The sequence below is a fragment of the Tamandua tetradactyla genome, chromosome 18, assembly GCF_023851605.1.
Source record: "Tamandua tetradactyla isolate mTamTet1 chromosome 18, mTamTet1.pri, whole genome shotgun sequence".
In the NCBI taxonomy this organism is placed as follows: domain Eukaryota; kingdom Metazoa; phylum Chordata; class Mammalia; order Pilosa; family Myrmecophagidae; genus Tamandua; species Tamandua tetradactyla.
In genome coordinates, this window is record NC_135344.1 from 17,502,345 (window position 1) to 17,520,725 (window position 18,381).

Below are 18,381 nucleotides of genomic sequence, written 5' to 3' on the forward strand. Positions count from 1 at the left end.
ATCTTGGCGGAGCTATTCACTCTTTCAACATTAAGTAGGAGATTGGTTATAGGATTTTTGTAGATGCTTTTTATCAATTTTCCTAACCGTCTGTAATTTTTATCCTGAATGTGTATTGTATATTTTCAAATGCTTCTACTCATTCAATTGCTGTGATTTTGTTAAGCCTGTTCCTATAGTGGATTTCATTGCTTGATTTTCTAATCTTGAACCAGTCTTGCATACCTTGGAGAAATTTCACTTTATCATGTTGTATAATCAATTTTTATCTGTTGTCTTGTTAATTTGCTTATTTTTATACTCATTTTGTGTCTATGTTTAGGAGAGATATTGTTATGTAAATCACTTTGTCTGGTTTGGTGTTAAGGCAATTCTGGCCACTTTTTAATAAGAGTCAGAAAGTGTTTTCTGCTCTTCTATCTTCTGACAGAGATTGTGTAAAATCAATGTTTTTTTTCTTTATATGTTTGTCAGATTCCTCAGTGAAAGCACCTGGGCCAGAGTATTTGGGGGCAACTTTTAAATTATGAATGCAATTTCATTAATGAATTTAGGAATATTTAAGTTATCTATTGCATCTTTGATGACTTATGGATTTTGTGACATTTTTTTATTTTTTCTAAGTTGTAGACTTTATGGCATAAAGCTTTCATATTATTCCCTTATGATCTTTTTAATGGCTGCAGGATCTGTAGTGATAGTTTTCCTTCAATTCATTGCTGCATGTGTGTATTTTATCTTCTTTATCTTCTTCTGTCTTACTGGAATTGTAACCAATTTTGTTTAAGAATCTGTACTAGGTTTCATTGATTTTCTCTATTTTCCTGTTTCAATTTCATTGATTTACACTCATATACATTATTTACTTCCTTATGCTTTCTTTGGGTTTATTTTGCTTTTGTTTTTATAGTTTCCTGAGGTAGGAACTTTGATTCTTAGTCTCATAATTTTCCTCATTTGTAATGTAAGAATTCAATGCTGTGAAATGCTATGAAATTACTTTTAGCACCGCTTTAGTTGTATTGCACATATATTTTTTTTTGTAGGCTGTATGGCAGGGGTCATTCTTTTTCCATATGAGTATCCCCTTATTCAGGCACCATTTGTTGAATTTTTGTTTGGTTGGTTTTTCGTTTGTTTGTTTGTTTGTTTGCTTGGGAAGTGCATGGGCTGGGAATTGAACCTGGATTTCTTCACGGCAGGTGAGAATTCTACCACTGAACTACCCTTGCACACCCTATCACACATATTTTTATATGTTGTATTTCCATTCAGTTTTATGTGCCCTTATTTTCCTTCAGTCTTTCTCTTTATTTATTGTATTACTTAATATATTTGTTTATTAAATTATATAAAAGTGTAGTGTTTAATTTCCAAGTGTTTTGAGATTTTCCTGTTCTGCTAATGACATCTAGTAAAATTTCACTATGTAGCAGAATATAATCTGTATGATTTCAATTCTTTTAAATTTATTGAATTTTGTTTTAAGACCCAGTTTATGGACTATCATTTGAGTATTCCATAGGTGCTTGAAAACAATAAATTGTATTCAGCTATTATTTGGTGGAATGTCACGGTGTCATTTAGATCCTATTGGTTAATTGTGTTGCTCACATCTTCTAGAACTTTGTTGTTTTTCTTTCTAGTAGTTTTGGCATTTGCTATGAGGTGAGCACTGATGTCCCTGATTATATTTGTGTTTGTTTATTTCTCCTTTCAACACTCAGTTTTTGCTTCATTTATTCAGAGTCTCTGCTATTTTGTGCATAGATATTTAGGATAATTATAACTTCTTAGTGGAGTATTCCTTTTACTATTTCTAAATGATCCTCTTTTCTCTAATAATTTTCAGTCCTGTGACGTTTACTGCTAGTAATATAGTCATTTCTGATTTTTTTTTATAATGGTTGTTTGCCTTATATATCTTTTCTGTACTTTTACTTTCAATATATCTGTATTGCTGAATTTGAAAAGAATTTCATATAAACAGGATAACCATATCTTTTTCTTTGTTTTGGCATGGAGAGGCTCCAGGAATAGAACCTGGGTCTCTGGCATGGCAGGCGAGAGCCATATCATTTTTAACCCACCTCATCAATCTATGTCTTTGACTTGCTTTTAGTCCAAAACAAATTTTAAAGTGTTTTTAAAATCTCTTCATATTTAGTGTTCTACAGCTTATTATTTGTCTCTGCAAACTTATTTGTATAAACTATTTCCATCTTAAACTTTGTATTTCTTTTATCATCTGGGTTTCATTAAACAGACAATTGATGCCTTTTTAAATTTTCTACGACATTTTCTGTCATGTTCTCTTCATATATTCCAGCTTTTCCCACTTTGCTTTTTTATCCTTCTCGAATTCTTATTATTTGGAAATTGAGTCTTCATTCTCCCATATGACTTCAATGTACTTTTAATATTTTCTATGTGTTTGTTACTCTATGCTACATTCTGAATAATTTATGGATTGATCTTACAGTTCACTAATTCCCACTGATGATATCTAAACTGCTGTTTACCCACTAAGGGATTGTTCGTTTTGTTTTATTTATTTGCTTGTTTGTTTTTCTTTCCGAATTCGAGTGATATTTTATAATCTTTCCTCCCTTTGCTGCTATTCTCATGTGTCTTTATTTCCTTAACCTTAATTACTTCACCTATTTTATATTTTGTGTGTGATCATTCTAATAGCTGAAGTCCTTAAGAATATTATTCCCCTCTATTGCTTCCCTTGGCTCTCACAATTTTTCTCCTTTTGTTGGTGTGTGTTTGTGTGTGTGTGTGTGTGTGTATTTGAGTCAATTTGTAGGGTTTTTATGATTGTTTATGACAGTGAGCTAATTTTTCTTGTTACTTTGTAGGGGGTTGGTTCTTTGTGATCTATTTTGACTTTTGGCCTGCTAGCTTACTGGATAGTTTCCTTACTATCATACTCACCAGAGTGGACAGTTTTTAGGGCTGTATCTCCTTTCCCTGAATCATGCATAGCAAAGAATGGAAGTTCAAGTTTATCTGCATTTGGCATATACCTTCACGTTTAGAGTCAGAGGGCATCATCGATTACCTTTCACAGTTCCCACTTTGGCCTCTTAAGAATCCTTCCTTTTCTCGCAGGTTTGAGAAAGTCTTCCTTTTATATATTTTACTCACATTTTAAGTGTTTTCTGTAGAAGTAGCAGTCATAGTACTTAATCCAACAAAACAAGAGAAAAAACACCTCACTGCTAAAATTTAATTAATTTTCTAATAATTTTCTTCTCTTTCCCTCCTCTCTTTCCAACAGTCTGTCTGGATTTTTTGTCTCTGGGGGATGAGTGAGTCAGGAAAATTTTCTATTTAGTTCTAGATCTTAAATTCTGGTATGTGAACAGGGGAAGTTAGAAAAGACTTGTCAGTGGCAAGGTATTCCTTTGTGCTCTTCTCTATTTCGGTCTGTTTTCTGGTAGTGTCTCAGGATATGGGGGTCTTTATATCAATGCTATGATTGAATTTCACCATGACCCCAGTACCCTCCATTATTGGATCATCTTATAAGCAGAAGGAAAATGACTTTGTTTAAAACATACCTAAAATACTTTAATTCCACTTTTTTACAGAAGCTGCATCAGAGTGGGAATTTATTGTTATCTAGCACAGCAAGTACCCCTCCAGGGAAAAGTGGACATTCTCTCCTTAAAAGAATCATTGGTTTTAAGAGTCTTCTTTTGAGTGTTCTCACCTATCCTCTCAGTGTATGAAAAAATACACAATAATTTTGTGAATATAGCCATCCTCCAAAGCACAATTCAACCATTCTCCAGGGCTGCGATTGAGTGAAAGACTTATGACCAGGAAGCCCCTGGGGCAGGCACCTGTCTAGAGATGTTAGTACAGACCTTTCATTTGTGGGGTGTTATAACATTTTTTGTTTTCAAACACCTCTGAAGGTACTCAAAAATTAATCAATTTGTAGTTGTAATTTCAGAGAACATAAAATACTTGCACCACTTGCAGGGATTCTCATTTCCTTAATTATTTTAAGCAAAAATACCTAATTTTTTTAGACAGAATATACAAATAAATAGCTATAATTTATCATATTTAAATGGCATTTAACTTGCAATGCCATAGTAGTTTACACAGAAATGCAAATGAGATAAATATATAAAGTATTAAATCCAATGTTTATATAAGGCACACACTCTGTATTTACTTATTTCTTTTTCTGTCCATCTACTAGGATTCACTGACAAAAAAAGGTCAAAATATTGTCACATTAAAGAGTCCCTCCAATAAATAAAACAAGACATAAAGGTTTTGAGGAAAGCATTCTTTGTAAGGTGTCAATATAGACCATAAAAATAAAACCCTTAAGTAAAGAACAGCATATCTGATAATGAATTATTGTTTAAGCCAGAATGAAGCAGGAGCAATCATGAGGCAAGACTCTTGACAAATATCACCCATTTCTTCTGAAACACTTGTATTTTGCTAGTAGCCATGTGACATCAACTGTGGGAACAATCCATCTTAGGGGCAAGAGTATCTAGGTGGATGTCAAGGGACATGAAGGAGCAATCCAGAACATTTTGAACCATTTGAAAGCAACTGCAAGGTTAGCACAGGTTTATGAGTGTATACCCCAGCAAACGGTCAGAGTATTCTTGACTTGAGCTCATCATATCTCACAAAACCGTGAAGACATTGGTAATTACTGATGAAAGAAGTGGTTTCTGTTAAACCAACTTGGTTGACTTTCAAAGACAAAAGGGGACTGTCAAATTAAAATGTCTAATCCCTACTTTAAAAATTAGATCCATTACCAGTGTGTTTTAATTTAATCTGAATAAATAAACTAAATTTCTTTCTGTATTTGGGTAATACAAGCAATTCTAGGTCTTCTATCAGAGAAAAGGAGAAAGCCAATAAAATAGATTTTAAAATTTTCCATGAGCATAAATAAATTCACAAGTATAAAAACTAAGGAAAATATGAAAATGCATAGAGACCTATACTCATGTTGTGCCGATTTCTAGATGTAGTTAATAGTTTATTTAAATAAATAAATAATAAGCTTTTCTTAATTGATTAGGAGCCACAGTTTTGATTTGTATTTACTATTTTCCACCAAATTACACAGTAATAAAATATGTTTAAGTGATGTCGAAGACATATAGGCTTTCAAAGTTGTTCACATCACTGGCACTCTATAAATGGGATAGCTAATCTGATATGAAGTATCTTTTGAGGAATACTCTGATGTCCCCATGATTGATGATGGATTATAAAATCACTTACAATAAATAATAAAACTTTTAACAAAATTATCAGTCTCTACATATATTCCTTTTTTTTCTCCTATGGAGGTGGAGGGGGAAGAGCACGAAAATTAGAGGAGATGAGAGAAGCAGCAGGGTGGCAGGAGAAAAAGTCGGCTTGAGTGTACCCAAAGAAGACAAGGGGTCCAGGTAGAGAAGACTCTGAGATATAGTAGTAGGGAGTCTAAGAGCAAATAAGGATAGCCAATCCCCACCCCACTCTAACATATATTTCTATGAATTTTAGTTTTTAATGTTACTTTTAAAAATAAGTGATAGTTTAATGTCTCACCTTATTTTAATCCTCGGTCAACTGGGTCTATTTTAAGAGCTCAAAGTTTAGTAATTGGCATCGAGATGATATAGGATGTGTGGGTGTATGTGTGTTTGTACACATGTGCACATATAGATATATACATGCATATGTACATACAAATATATCTATATACACATATATACATGTGTGTGTGTATATATATGTGTGTATGTGTTTATGAGTATGTATATGCATTTATATATCAAAAGTACTCTTCTTTTCTTCTGGAATATTCAACAAATGTCTCCATTTAGTGGGTACTACAATTTACAACACCTGCAAATTTGGAAAAATTCGTCTTCTCAGTTTTTACAATTTCTGTTCATCCTGATAAATTAGAGAAACAGATAATTTCCTGACAAATCTCAGACCTAATTCAGTCTTTTACAATCAATATTTACTCTGGAAAGCATGTTTATCTAGGTTCAGTATCATGCTAGTTTCTTATTTCTTAAATTAAAATTTAATATTTCAATAAATTGGTATTAATTCAATTAAATAATTTTATCTAAGCATTAAGTGCCTCCAAGGAATATGTTGTTCAAAAGTAAATTATTGACTCCAACCTATATGTAATCTTGAAGAACTTCACTCTGCCTCTAGACCTGTGGTCTCTTTAAACAAAACCACAAATTTACTCATGTGGAAGAGTTCAATGTAAAAGAATATACAATCTATTCAGCATTTATGGTCATTACAAGGAAAAATGATTTTAAATACATAAATACATGGAAAATCTTTAAATACATAAGGTAAACATATGACAGAAGATGACAGTGGCTAGGAGGGAAATATAAATTAGTAAGGTCATAGAGATTGCTGGGATGGGGTGGGATGCAGTTTTAAGGAGTGTGATTAGCAGTTGCGTCAATGAAAAAGTGCAATTTCTGTGAATCATACAGAAAAGACAATGTGACCCTTATGGGCATCTGTCAAACAGCCTCCAGGCAGAGGAAAAGGCATTGCCAACCTGTTTGGAACTCAGGGTGGGCAGGGACCAAAGTGTGAAGGAGGGAAGTCATAAGAGAAGCTGTCAGAAAGTTAGCAGGGGTACAGACCCTGCAGGGAGTAAAAAAAATTCCAAAGGACAAGAATTATGTGATTTACATGTAATAAGAAAGACCACACTGAGATGAGCTGTTCAAGTTTATCTGTCCAGGATTCTGTCTGTCTCACAGTGTTTGAGATGAGATTTATACTGAGGCAGCCCTGAACTATCCATTCTCACCTACTGCGTATCAACCTAATAACATATGCATCTATAAAACCAGAGAAATAGAGAAGGTAGGGGAATTTTCTAATCTGGGAGCTTCTGTATCCCCTATAAAAATCCTCTTCTTACAAAGTGATGAAATGCCATTTCTGTTTTTGTTTTTGTTTCATTCTGTTTTTGTTTTTCACTTTTTTCACCCTTTGATTGTAATCTGCCAGGCTCATCCACATCCAAACAATTGAGAAATCCTATAGATGTAACTTCAAAGCCCATTTAGAATTTGAGCATTTCTCACCACCTCCAGTGACACAACCAGGTTCAGCAATTATTCCTTCGCTGGATTCCTGCCACAGCCTCCTAACTGGTCCCCCAAGTCTGGTCTTTCCCCCTATGGTATATACTCAACCCAGTAGTCAAAGCAGTTCTTTGAAAACATATGCCAGACTGCTATTCCTCTCCTTAAAATCCCATAAAACCCTCTCACCACAATTAACTGAAGGCAAAACCACAGCTCCCTGCAGGGTCTGTACCCCTGCTAACTTTCTGACAGCTTCTCTTACGACTTCCCTCCTTCACACTTTGGTCCCTGCCCACCCTGAGTTCCAAACAGGTTGGCAATGCCTTTTCCTCTGCCTGGAGGCTGTTTGACAGATGCCCATAAGGGTCACATTGTCTTTTCTGTATGATTCACAGAAATTGCACTTTTTCATTGATGCAACTGCTAATCACACTCCTTAAAACTGCATCCCACCCCATCCCAGCAATCTCTATGACCTTACTACTTTATATTTCCCTCCTAGCCACTATCATCTTCTATCATATATTTACCTTATGTATTTAAAAATTTTCCATTCATTGTCTGCCTCCACCTTCCAGAGTTTACCTTTGATGATAGCAGATATTCTGTCCATTTTGTTCACTGGTGTCCTCCACAGCCCATCAGGTGTGTCTGTGGGGAGTGATGAATCCAGGTATAGTGGGGGGGGGGGGGTAGGGAGCAGCCTCATCTACAGCATAACATGGTCGCAGTTTCCAGAATTAGAGCAGGAGCTTTTTGGGGACCACTGTGCCCACCACATGTTCCAGGTCCCCTCATGTGTATATAACAGTGTATGGCATATAGTAGTCCTTCAATAAACATGTTTTGAATTTTTTAGTATAAATATATAATTATATAACTTAATAACCATCAGTTTCACTGCTATTATTTTACTCTACAGATATGCATAAAATAACACATCAAAACTTACATATCATTATTTTTTGCAGCATTGTATGAAAAGGCCAAAAACAAAAAGAAAATTAGAAATATATACTGTCAACCAATAGAAAATGGGCTTGTTTAAATAAATGATACCATCAACAAGTAATACATAATACTGAGGCTTTAACATAAAATTAGGGTGACTTATCTATGATAATATGGAAAGGCTTCCAAGAACTCTTATTAATTGATAAAATCAAGTTACAGTACTGTGAGGTCCCAGGCCCAGGCCCCTTCCTAAATGACCCATAACAAACCTGCTTTAGCTAAGGACAGAGATCAAGAAAGTTAACAGTCTCTCTAGAAAGGGAAGACTATAACTACGGATGTAAAGTGCCATTGATTGTATCATAGTCTTAAACACTAATCTTAGTAAAACATCAGGTCTTAGGCCCCTTTAATGATTATGCTCTAGACCTGATGTCCTCATACTATATGGAATGTCTTTGTTCTAAAATAATACATTACTCCTTGCCCGCCCCCTGCTTCTTGCAAAATGCTATTCCTCTGGAACACCACCACTGGAGAATTTCTCCTATTCGTAAGTCCCAATAAAACTGTGTCCACTTCTGTGCCTGGGGTGTTTTTCAGTCTCAGAACTGTACCAGCCCATGTTCTGCATGAACTCAGTCTGGGCCAAAACAAGAACTCTATATAAAAGTATGATCTTTTTGTGTAAATAGTTATTTCTGTGTAGATAGAAAGGTACACAAACATACACACACAAGTAAATACCACTGTGTGTGTAAAGAGACATAGGAAACAAAAAAGCAATCTATCTTAATAATGTTAACTTCGCGAACGACCAAGGTAGGAAAGGAGGCTTTAAGTAATTATATTACACTTTTTTAACTGTTCGTTTTTTGACACCATGTGCCCAAATGTAAAATTTTAATATCAACTGATAGGAATATTGACCATTTTAATTTCCCTCCTTAAACAATATACAAAAATGCTTAAAAATGTAAGAATTTAAATACAAACCTGTGAGTGTGCCCAAAGAAAATTAATTGAAAATAAAATCTAGCCGAAAAAGACTAAATCAAATTTTAAAAAGGAAAGCAAAACAAAACAAAACAGACAAAAAATAAAGGTGAATAGTGAATTGTCCATTTAAACAGAGCTGCTTCTAAAACCTGTGAGAAATATGCCTAAATATATTTGCAACAGAACTGTATATAAATAGTGTAAAATTTTACTGTGTAAAAATAGTGATTAAAAAGCAAAATTGAGACATAAGTTTGGGAAAGTGGGAGAAAAATGTAAAAGCAATGATTTAGCCTTTTCTATCCCTGGCAGTCAAGCCACACAGTTTAAACACAAAATAATAAGGTAAAAAATGACAATAAGCCCTGACTGTTTTTATTAATTTTTTATTAGGACGATTTAGGAGAATTATGCTTTTTATTTCATGAAGAAATATTTAACATAATTTTAGCAATTTGTTTAAAATTGTTCCATTTTCATTTATTTGTGTTCAATAGGAAATTGTCAAATTTGAATGGTATGAAACCATTTTAGTAAACTCTTACCTATGCATCCATGGATTCATTTGCCTGTCTGTTATCTATCTACTCTCCATCTGTCACTCATTTTACCTTTTTATATGCATAAATACATATCAGTATATAACTTAATGTTAACTTAATGATGATTATTTCTTAATGATAGGATTTGAGATATATTTACAGGCTATACTTATTATTTCTCTATTATTATTTCTTTAATGAGTAGATAGCATGTACATAAAAAAACATCTTATTATTTTAAATTATGTCCAGTTTGTAGAGCAAGGTATTATAATATGTGTTAAATCTATGCTAAGAGAGTTGTTCAGAAGTCAGGACAGTCCTCCCACTGGAGTGGTGATAATAGAACTCACATGAAATGGAGGCATGCTCCAGGAAAAGAAACAGAAAGAAAGAAAAAATATATATATACAGTTAAACTGAGAACAGAATGAATAGACTTAAATAAGGTATAAAAGACGTCTATTGAGCTAAAGTGGCATGCATGTGCAGCAGCACCAAAGAAGGTTTCTGCTCAAAAGGCTGGGCTGGAGAAGTGGCTTATAGGGTTGCTTCAGACAAAGGGAGGATATGAGGCAGAAAGCAGGTGGGTGGGTGGAGATTGTGAGTAGTTTGGGGCATGTTGTCCTTGAGCAATGGTTAATTAACCAGTAACCTGCAACAACAGTACCTTTATGCAAGATTAGGGGAAGATCAGCAGACTTCCTGGCACTAGGGGAAGGTCAGCAGACTTTCTGGCACCAGCTCGACTTACTTATTATAGTTTCTCTTTCTTGCAGGGACAGAGATCTTTATCACCACCTCGAAGGATCATTGGTATGTCAGCTAGGTTCAGTGAGTCTATGTTTCTTCTTTGTAGTTCTCTGGATAAAATGGAAGTGAGAGCAAATCAAGATGGTTAGTAAAGTTATTTATCATCCCAATTATATTTTATACACATATAAAAGTTTAAGAAGTGTTGAAAACTATATAGCTAATATACAATCAAATTTCACAAGCAATTTCATATGAAGGGTTACTGGCTGATTGGGTAGAAAATGGAAATTGGTACAGTTTACCAAAGGCTTTTCTAATGTGGGTCTAAGGGATTGGGACTGGCACAGGCAATCTTAAGGCAATAAGATTGGAAGTATTTTCCCAAAGGTTGCACCTTTAGAAGATACTAGCAATCAATTCATTATCAATCCATTCTGTGTTATATAAGGAAACTACATTATCTTCTTTAGGAGATGAGGAGCTACTGAATCCCTTAAAGGGAGCGCAGAGTAGGACTGGGATGAAAAGGAGAATAGGGAGACACTGTAGGGGCTCAAACAAGGCTATTGTCCATAGAAACGATAACGGAGAAAATTAAAGCCCAGACTGCTTCTGAATCTGACCCATTCACAGATCTCACTTGATACGTATTTCCTCCTACAAATTTAAGCCATTTTAAGCTTCTGACACATCATTAAATCCTTAAATGGACTAAGACCTGAGCTTCTAATAGCCATCTTATATTCTACTTAGAGTGTGGCATGCAGTCTTTTATATATACTAAGATTTACTATGCAAAATGGTTGAAGGGCATAATAAAAAGTTTGGGTTGGGAATTTAAATGCAAACTTTAACTTATTCTGATCATCAAGGTATTCTCGTTAAAGAGAGACACTCAGCTCTCCAAGTGATAATATTTTCCTAATATATATATGTATGTGTGTGTGACTATGTGTAATTACATCACTCATCACTGCTTCAGTTCCATTTTGCTATTTGAGACATAGATATAAAGAAGGAGGTTTTATAAATTATAGCCTCATACCCTAGTGCTTTAGTTCCTGACTTGGAAGTCATAGTCATATCCCCTCACTCATTCTTTGGGAACCAGACCAGGGAAAGTGAAGAAAAAGAGAGCGAAAGTGGTTTTAATTACCTCTGAGTATAGTGCATTTAAAATTACCCTCAAACCTTTTCCCGACTCACTTGCTTTCTAATAATACGACAGTTTTGAAATGTGAGGCACCAAAAAGATTTGAATGTGTTTAAAGAAGAAAAAGATCCATGACACCTGCAGGAAATGGTAATGAATCAAAACTTAATTCCTTACTCAAATTCCATATAATCCGAATGCAAATGGTGTGAAATGAAGACAGACATTATGCCACTTTGGATAGTTTGTCAAATGAAAGAAAATCTCAGTGAGTCTGAAGTATCTCTGTGTTTTATTTCATGAATTAAATGTAAAAATGATGATTGACACAGCTGTTCACACTAGTCTGAAAGTTAGGTAACCTTGTAAATCACATACTTTAGTGACTCAATTAGGAGTTTCTTAAATTAATGACATTATATGTGCCTTCCTTATACCTGGAATATTTTGTTTCCATCTCTGGAGATTGGTAATCACTTTTGATTCATTTTATTGGAAGAAGGTCTACAACGCTTTTCAGAATGTTAACTTAGTGATTCCAAACCTTGAGGATATCTCTTCTCACAACTACATAAATCTTAGAATGATTGTTTTAATCAGAGATGGCAGCATGAGTCTCAAAGGATACTGTGCCTGTTTGAAACAATCATGTACCCCAGAAAAGCCATGTTTTAATCCTGTTGCAATCTCATGGGGCCAGACCTATTATTTAAGGTGGGAAACTTTAATTGGATTGTTTCCATGGAGATGTGACAAACCCAGTTGTGGGTGTGACCTTTTGGTTCAATTACTCCATGGAGATGTGACTCCGTCAATTGTTGGTATGGCCTTTTGATTAGATGGAGATATGACTTCACCCATTCCAGAGTCCTTTAAAAGGGGAAAGATTTTGGAGAAACCTCAGATGCAAACACTTGCAGACACTTGAAGAGCAGAAACAACAGAGCTGACAGAACCAACACAAAACCCAGATATTTGGAGATGCAGCAGATGTCACCATGTTCCTTCTCATGAGATGCTAAGCAAACCAGAACCTGGAGAGAGCCAAGGGAAGCCAAGAGATGAAACCCAGCCCTGGTGAAGCCAAGTTAGCAACCTCCACAGAGAACAGAGGCTGAAAGCAATGAAGCCCAGGAGCAAGGGACCAGCTAATGCCAACCACATGCCTTCACAGCTTACAGAGGTGATCCAGATAGCATCAGCCTTTCTTTAGCAAAGGTAACCTCTTGGTGGTGCCATAGTGTGGACATTTTCACAGTTGTTCTAGTTTGCTAGCTGATGGAATGCAACACACCAGAGATGGATTGGCTTTTAATAAAAGGGGATTTATTTTGTTGGTTCTTCAGAGGAAAGGCAGCTAACTTTCCACTGAGGTTCTTTCTTACATGGAAGGCACAGGATGGTCTCTGCTGGTCTTCTCTCCAGGCCCCTGGGTTCCAACAACTTCCCCCTGGGGGACTTCTTTCTGCATCTCCAAAGGCCTGGGCTGAGCTGCAAGTGCTGAGATGAGGAATGCTGAGCTGCTAGGCTGTGCTACATTGCGTTCTCTCATTTAAGCACCAGCCAATTAAGTCAAACGTCACTCATTGCAGCAGACACGCCTCCTAGCCGACTGCAGATGTAATTCGCAACAGATGAGATTCACATACCATTGGTTTGTGTCCGCAGCGACAGAACTAGGTATGCTCACCTGGCCAAGTTGACAACTGAATCTAACTAACACAACAGTCTTAGAACTGAAAACTTGTAACATAACATATTCCCTTTATAAAAGCCGTTCCACTTTTGATATATTGCGTTCTGGCAGCTTTAATAAACTAATACAGATACCAAGGTATATACCATAGTGCTGTTGGAAGAAAGCCTCAGGAGGGAAGGGAGACTCTCTAACCCCTGTCTTTGAGGGTCTTCCACCCTCTCAGGTCTTTGCAGGTCACATTTGCTATAGCCTGCCTGTAAAAAGAGCAGTTGCTTCACATACCTTCAATTAATAATGTGGGGTGAGCTCTACCAATTTTGTTTTTAGAGTTCTTAGTATCATATATTCACACATGACAAATGTTTCTAACTATAGCTCCTACTGCCTGTAGACAATCCAACACTAAGGCAGACTAGTAAAGATATTAGCAAGTGTTAAAAGGGATCAATTAAAGACATATTAGTGTTTAAGTGAGGTTTTCATCCTCATTTGGGAACCACTGGAGAGAGGAGTTTTTTTGTAGAAAAAGTGTAGAAATTCTGAGGTATTTTCTTATAAATGTCTCTATCTGAAGAGGTATTAGGAATTCTAATAAGTGGTCAGCTATTTCCTTCTTACTGAAAGGACTGAATGTGACTGACTGGTCTCTACAGACCAATAACCTACCTTCTCCTTAGGCCTTTGATTCTGGTCTCTCCTCTGTGTGTTCCTCCCATTTTGTTTTAGTTTACACTAGCCACTCCGCCTTGGAAAACTGCTAGCACTGCCTGAGTTGTCTCATTTCCCCACATTACTCTTCTGTAATATGTCGTCAACTATTCTTGTTACTAAGAATGTGCTCCTTGGACGAGGTGAACAGTTATTTCCTGGTGGCTTGGTAGAAATGCAGATTCTCAGGATCCACACGAGATCTGCTGGATGAAAATGTGCATTTTAACACATTCTGAGTCGTTCCAAGGCATATACAAAATTGAGCAACATTGTCCCCCATACTACTAGAGTGACATTTCTAAAACATATGAGTATTACTGACTAAAATTTGAAGAGACCTAAACACCCTGTCCTACCCAACACCCACCATAATCTGCTAATATAAGACGAAGTGTACACTGAATAGAATCGGTCTTCAGGCCCTTGGGTTCAGCTTCATCTCCTACTCCCTACCATAATCTGAAAGCTGCATAGACCAACAACCTCATTGTATCTTCTCAGTAGCCCTGTCTTGTTCCCTTCTGCTTTTGACATTGCTTGGTCAGTTTAAGGACCCACACCCGGCCCAGTGATTTCCAGCCAAACCATAAATCAGAGACATGTCAAAACTAGGAATTAATGTTGACCACAATCTTTCCAACCCAGGTCTGAGTCTACATAGCCTATAGTTTATTCATTCTGTGTTTGCTCCGTAAGGATCCTTTATTATACCTTGCTGCCTTACTCTCTGTACTTCCAGGCTGGAAAACATATGACTTAACCTTTTAGCATCAAGACCTCTACTCCAAGACATTTTACTTGTCTCTTCCTCCTTGACATGGCCCTAACTAAATTCTTGCTAATTTTTTTTCCATTGACTTGAAATCAACATTGCCTTCTGTGATGGCCTGTGTAGACAGAAAGGCTAATCTGTCTCACTGTGCTCTGCTCCTTGTATCTGCCCGTGCTGGGTCTCTGTCATGACATCGTAAGCTTGCTCATGAATAAGGAAGACAGAAAAGCTTAAAGCACACTGACATCCCTCTGCATTCTTAGTAAACACTTAGAAGGGGTACTAATTGTTAATTAGGTATGAAAGAGCTAATAGGAGTATATGATTGCATTATTATTCAAGAAATATCCATGTTTCTATATACATGGCTTTGCCATTCCATGGGAGATTTTGAAAGATTTTTTTTGGTTTTCTCCTAGGCCAAAAAAATTTTAGGAATGCCTGGTCTTCTCTTTCATGAGAAGTCCTTATGCAAAGATAAAGAGAAGTTTTTGGCCAAGCACCACAGGTTTTATTAAAGTTTGAATTAGAAAAGCATTCAAACCAGGGTACTCAGGAAATTAAATATTTGGCACTGCTGAATCCAGGGTTCAAGCTCAGTATCTAGCCAGGAAGAACAATTTTCAACATTGAACAAATCTAATGCTGGCTCATATATCATCATTGTGCAATTAAGAAGAAAAGGTGCCCTTGATTGCTCGATACCTTATTTCCATCTATGAAAATGTTGACTTAATACACTCTTTCATTTTATTTTGCTGATGTAACAGATTACCACAAATTTAAAGCTTAAAACAATAAGTATTTATTATCTCATTTTTTTTTCAGTATTCCATGCACAGAGTAGCTATGCTAGTTTCTTTGCTCCAGGTCTCACAGGGCTGAAATCAAGCTGTAGGCTGGCTGAACTCCATCTGGAGGCTCTGGGAAAAATCTGCATCTAAGCTCCTTCAGGTTGATGAAAGAATCCAATTTCTGAGGGTGGTAGACTGACTGAGGTCCAGGTTTTTCATGATGGCTATTACTTGGGGGCCACTCTTATCTCCTACCGGCCTCACTCTTGTATAGTCTGCTATATTTCACAGTCACTAACAGTGTGTCATATGCTCATGCTTGGAATTTGCATCCCTCTTCTTCTGTATTCTCTGTTTCCAGACATCTCTCTGACTCCAGCATGAAATTCTCTGCTTTTGAGGCTTCATCTGATTAGATTAGGTCCACTTAGATAATCAAGGAAATCTCGCTGTTTTAAATCTCTAATATTTGGTATATCTGCAAGATCCCTCTGCCACATGGCATTGTAGTGTTGACATTTTAAATGTAACCTTAAAACTGCAAGTTAGCTGTGAATTTGAGCTTTAGTCTGACAAAGGTGCCCTATGTAAAGTCTGCACCCAAGTGTGACCAGGCTTTCATCTATGGCCTCAGACTTGGAGCGCTATGGGCACCAGGCCCCAGGTATTGCCGAGGATGAAATCCTAAAGGAAGTAGCAAATAACTGAGATAAGGAACTAATGGTGCTCTCCAGACCCATTACTTGTTATCCAGATGATTATCTTTCTTTGTCTCTAACATGAACAAGAGCCAGCTGAAAAATTACAATGGGAGGGATTTGGGAAGTTTCCCCTGGCCTCCCCACAGGCATGAATGAACTTCCTTTTCCTCCATGGCCCATTAGGTGTTTCTATGCTTTAAGCCTCAGGGTATGATGAACCCAGGTATTGGGGGGCAGGGGGGAAAGGTGGGGGGCCTCATCTACAGCATAATATAGTCACAGGTCCAGAGAGTAGAGGAGGAGCATTGTTTGGGGACCATTGTGCCTACCACATATTTCTTGCCCTTTTAGAACAAGAAACCCTGATAACATCCATCATAAAATGTTGGAATAAATAAACAATTATAAAACATTCACAATGTAAAATATACCTCATTAGATATGACACTCTGGTGTGAGGATCAGCTCTATACAGCAACCCTGAAAGAAGGATTCAATGCTGCTGAAACTGGAGCTCTTAGATGCAGTTTGATTTATCCAATTCTCCACCACTCTTGTGCCACTTCCCTATATAACTTCCCAATATTTAAACCCAGTGTCTCACTCCTCACTGTGTCCATCCCTCTGCCTCTCCTCCATGATATTGATAGTATTTTTCCCTTTCCTTAAATGAAACTGATGAATAAAAAAGGAATATTAAAGTTAACTTTCTAAATGCGTTTTGCAAAAGAGTAGTATTTATAGATATGATAGATATAATTATACTTTATGAAAAACCATCAGGAAAGCTAATTAAGGCCACTGCTGTCATTTACCCAAAACTTTACAGTTGATGATTTTAGTTTTCATACTATATAAAATAAAATGGCACGTTAGGGTTCTATAATGAAATGTTTCGTGTAGAACACTAAACTATTAGATAAGCAACAAAAACAAAATAAGACACCAAACTCATTCAGTGTAGCACAAACTCATTAACATAGATACATTTGGGCCAAACCATGCATTTATTTATTTCTCACTTGCACAATGTACAGATTCTTGAATATTTATTATGTACTGCAATCATATTGTCCCCCAAATATGTGCATGTTTTGTTTCCTAAGACAGAGAATACCAATTTCCTTTGAAGCATTTTGAGAACTGTGCTCTGAGGAAGCCATGTTTCTTCTTTTTTCCTTTTTTACGTAGAGTAAGTTTGAACAAATAAGAAAATATAAGAAAGGCTGTTGTCTATCTCTCCCTTTATACTTGGGATATTTTTCCCTCAAGGAAGGAAGAGCTGAGATGAATAATATGATACATTACGTTACCAGTGAGCAATTGATTGCATTTCTCCCTTTTCCCTATAGCAATAGTGATCTGCTTATTCATGCCAGGCATTAATCCCCAACTCTGAACTCTTTTAACAATTTTCTATTCTCTGCTATACCATGCTAGTGCATAAAATGGAAAAAATATACATCTTTATGCTCTCATATAATTGCTTCTTTCAATGGTTATTTTGAGAATATCTACGGTACTTTACATTGTTTGGAACTTAGACTAATAGAATAGACTGCATTTATCTCTTACAACCCAGATAAAATGCTGCACTTTCCATGTAACCTACTTTAAACACCCTCCCCATTCCCATACTGCCCCACACATAAAATACATATTTTTCCTTTAATAATCAGAATTTAATATGTTTTTTTTCTTTAATCACATTAAATAAGATAAATGGATAAGAAAAAAAAGATATAGGGGGCAGGAGAGAGACAGGAGAGAAAAGAAAGAAAGCTATCCAAGACTATTAATTCCTATAACTTGTGTTACATACTGACTACTTAACACAAAGCCTAATACACATCAGGTGGTGAGGAGCCTCAGAACCTCAACAAGGAAGCGGATGAATTATTTTAAGGCATTTTGTTCTCTATTACAGTGAGAAGCAAAATGCCTTAACAGGAGTAACTTGTAATATAAATATTTTCAGGGTTGTACTCAAGTTGTCATCATCCCACCCCTTAGACTCGTGGATAACTACAGTGGATAAGGAATTATCTGGTCCCCTCAATTACAGATGAACATGTTGAGTTAACAGTCAGTGTCTCTATGATTTTTCCAAATTACCCAAATAGGGGCAGTGCGGGGACAGAATCCAGGCTTTGGAGCATTCAATAAACTTTCT

General features: G+C 36.2%; 1 long non-coding RNA gene across 1 annotated transcript in view; it reads right to left on the minus strand.

Annotated features, from left to right (window-relative positions):
* LOC143662535 (uncharacterized) overlaps window positions 1–18,381 on the minus strand; it is a 65,668-nt gene that overhangs the window by 18,983 nt on the left and 28,304 nt on the right. Inside the window, exons 2-3 of the long non-coding RNA XR_013165396.1 lie at window positions 10,377–10,485; window positions 7,658–7,778 (exon numbers count right to left, since the gene is read on the minus strand). This is a non-coding gene — a long non-coding RNA (uncharacterized LOC143662535). The remainder of the gene's footprint in view (window positions 1–7,657; window positions 7,779–10,376; window positions 10,486–18,381) is intronic.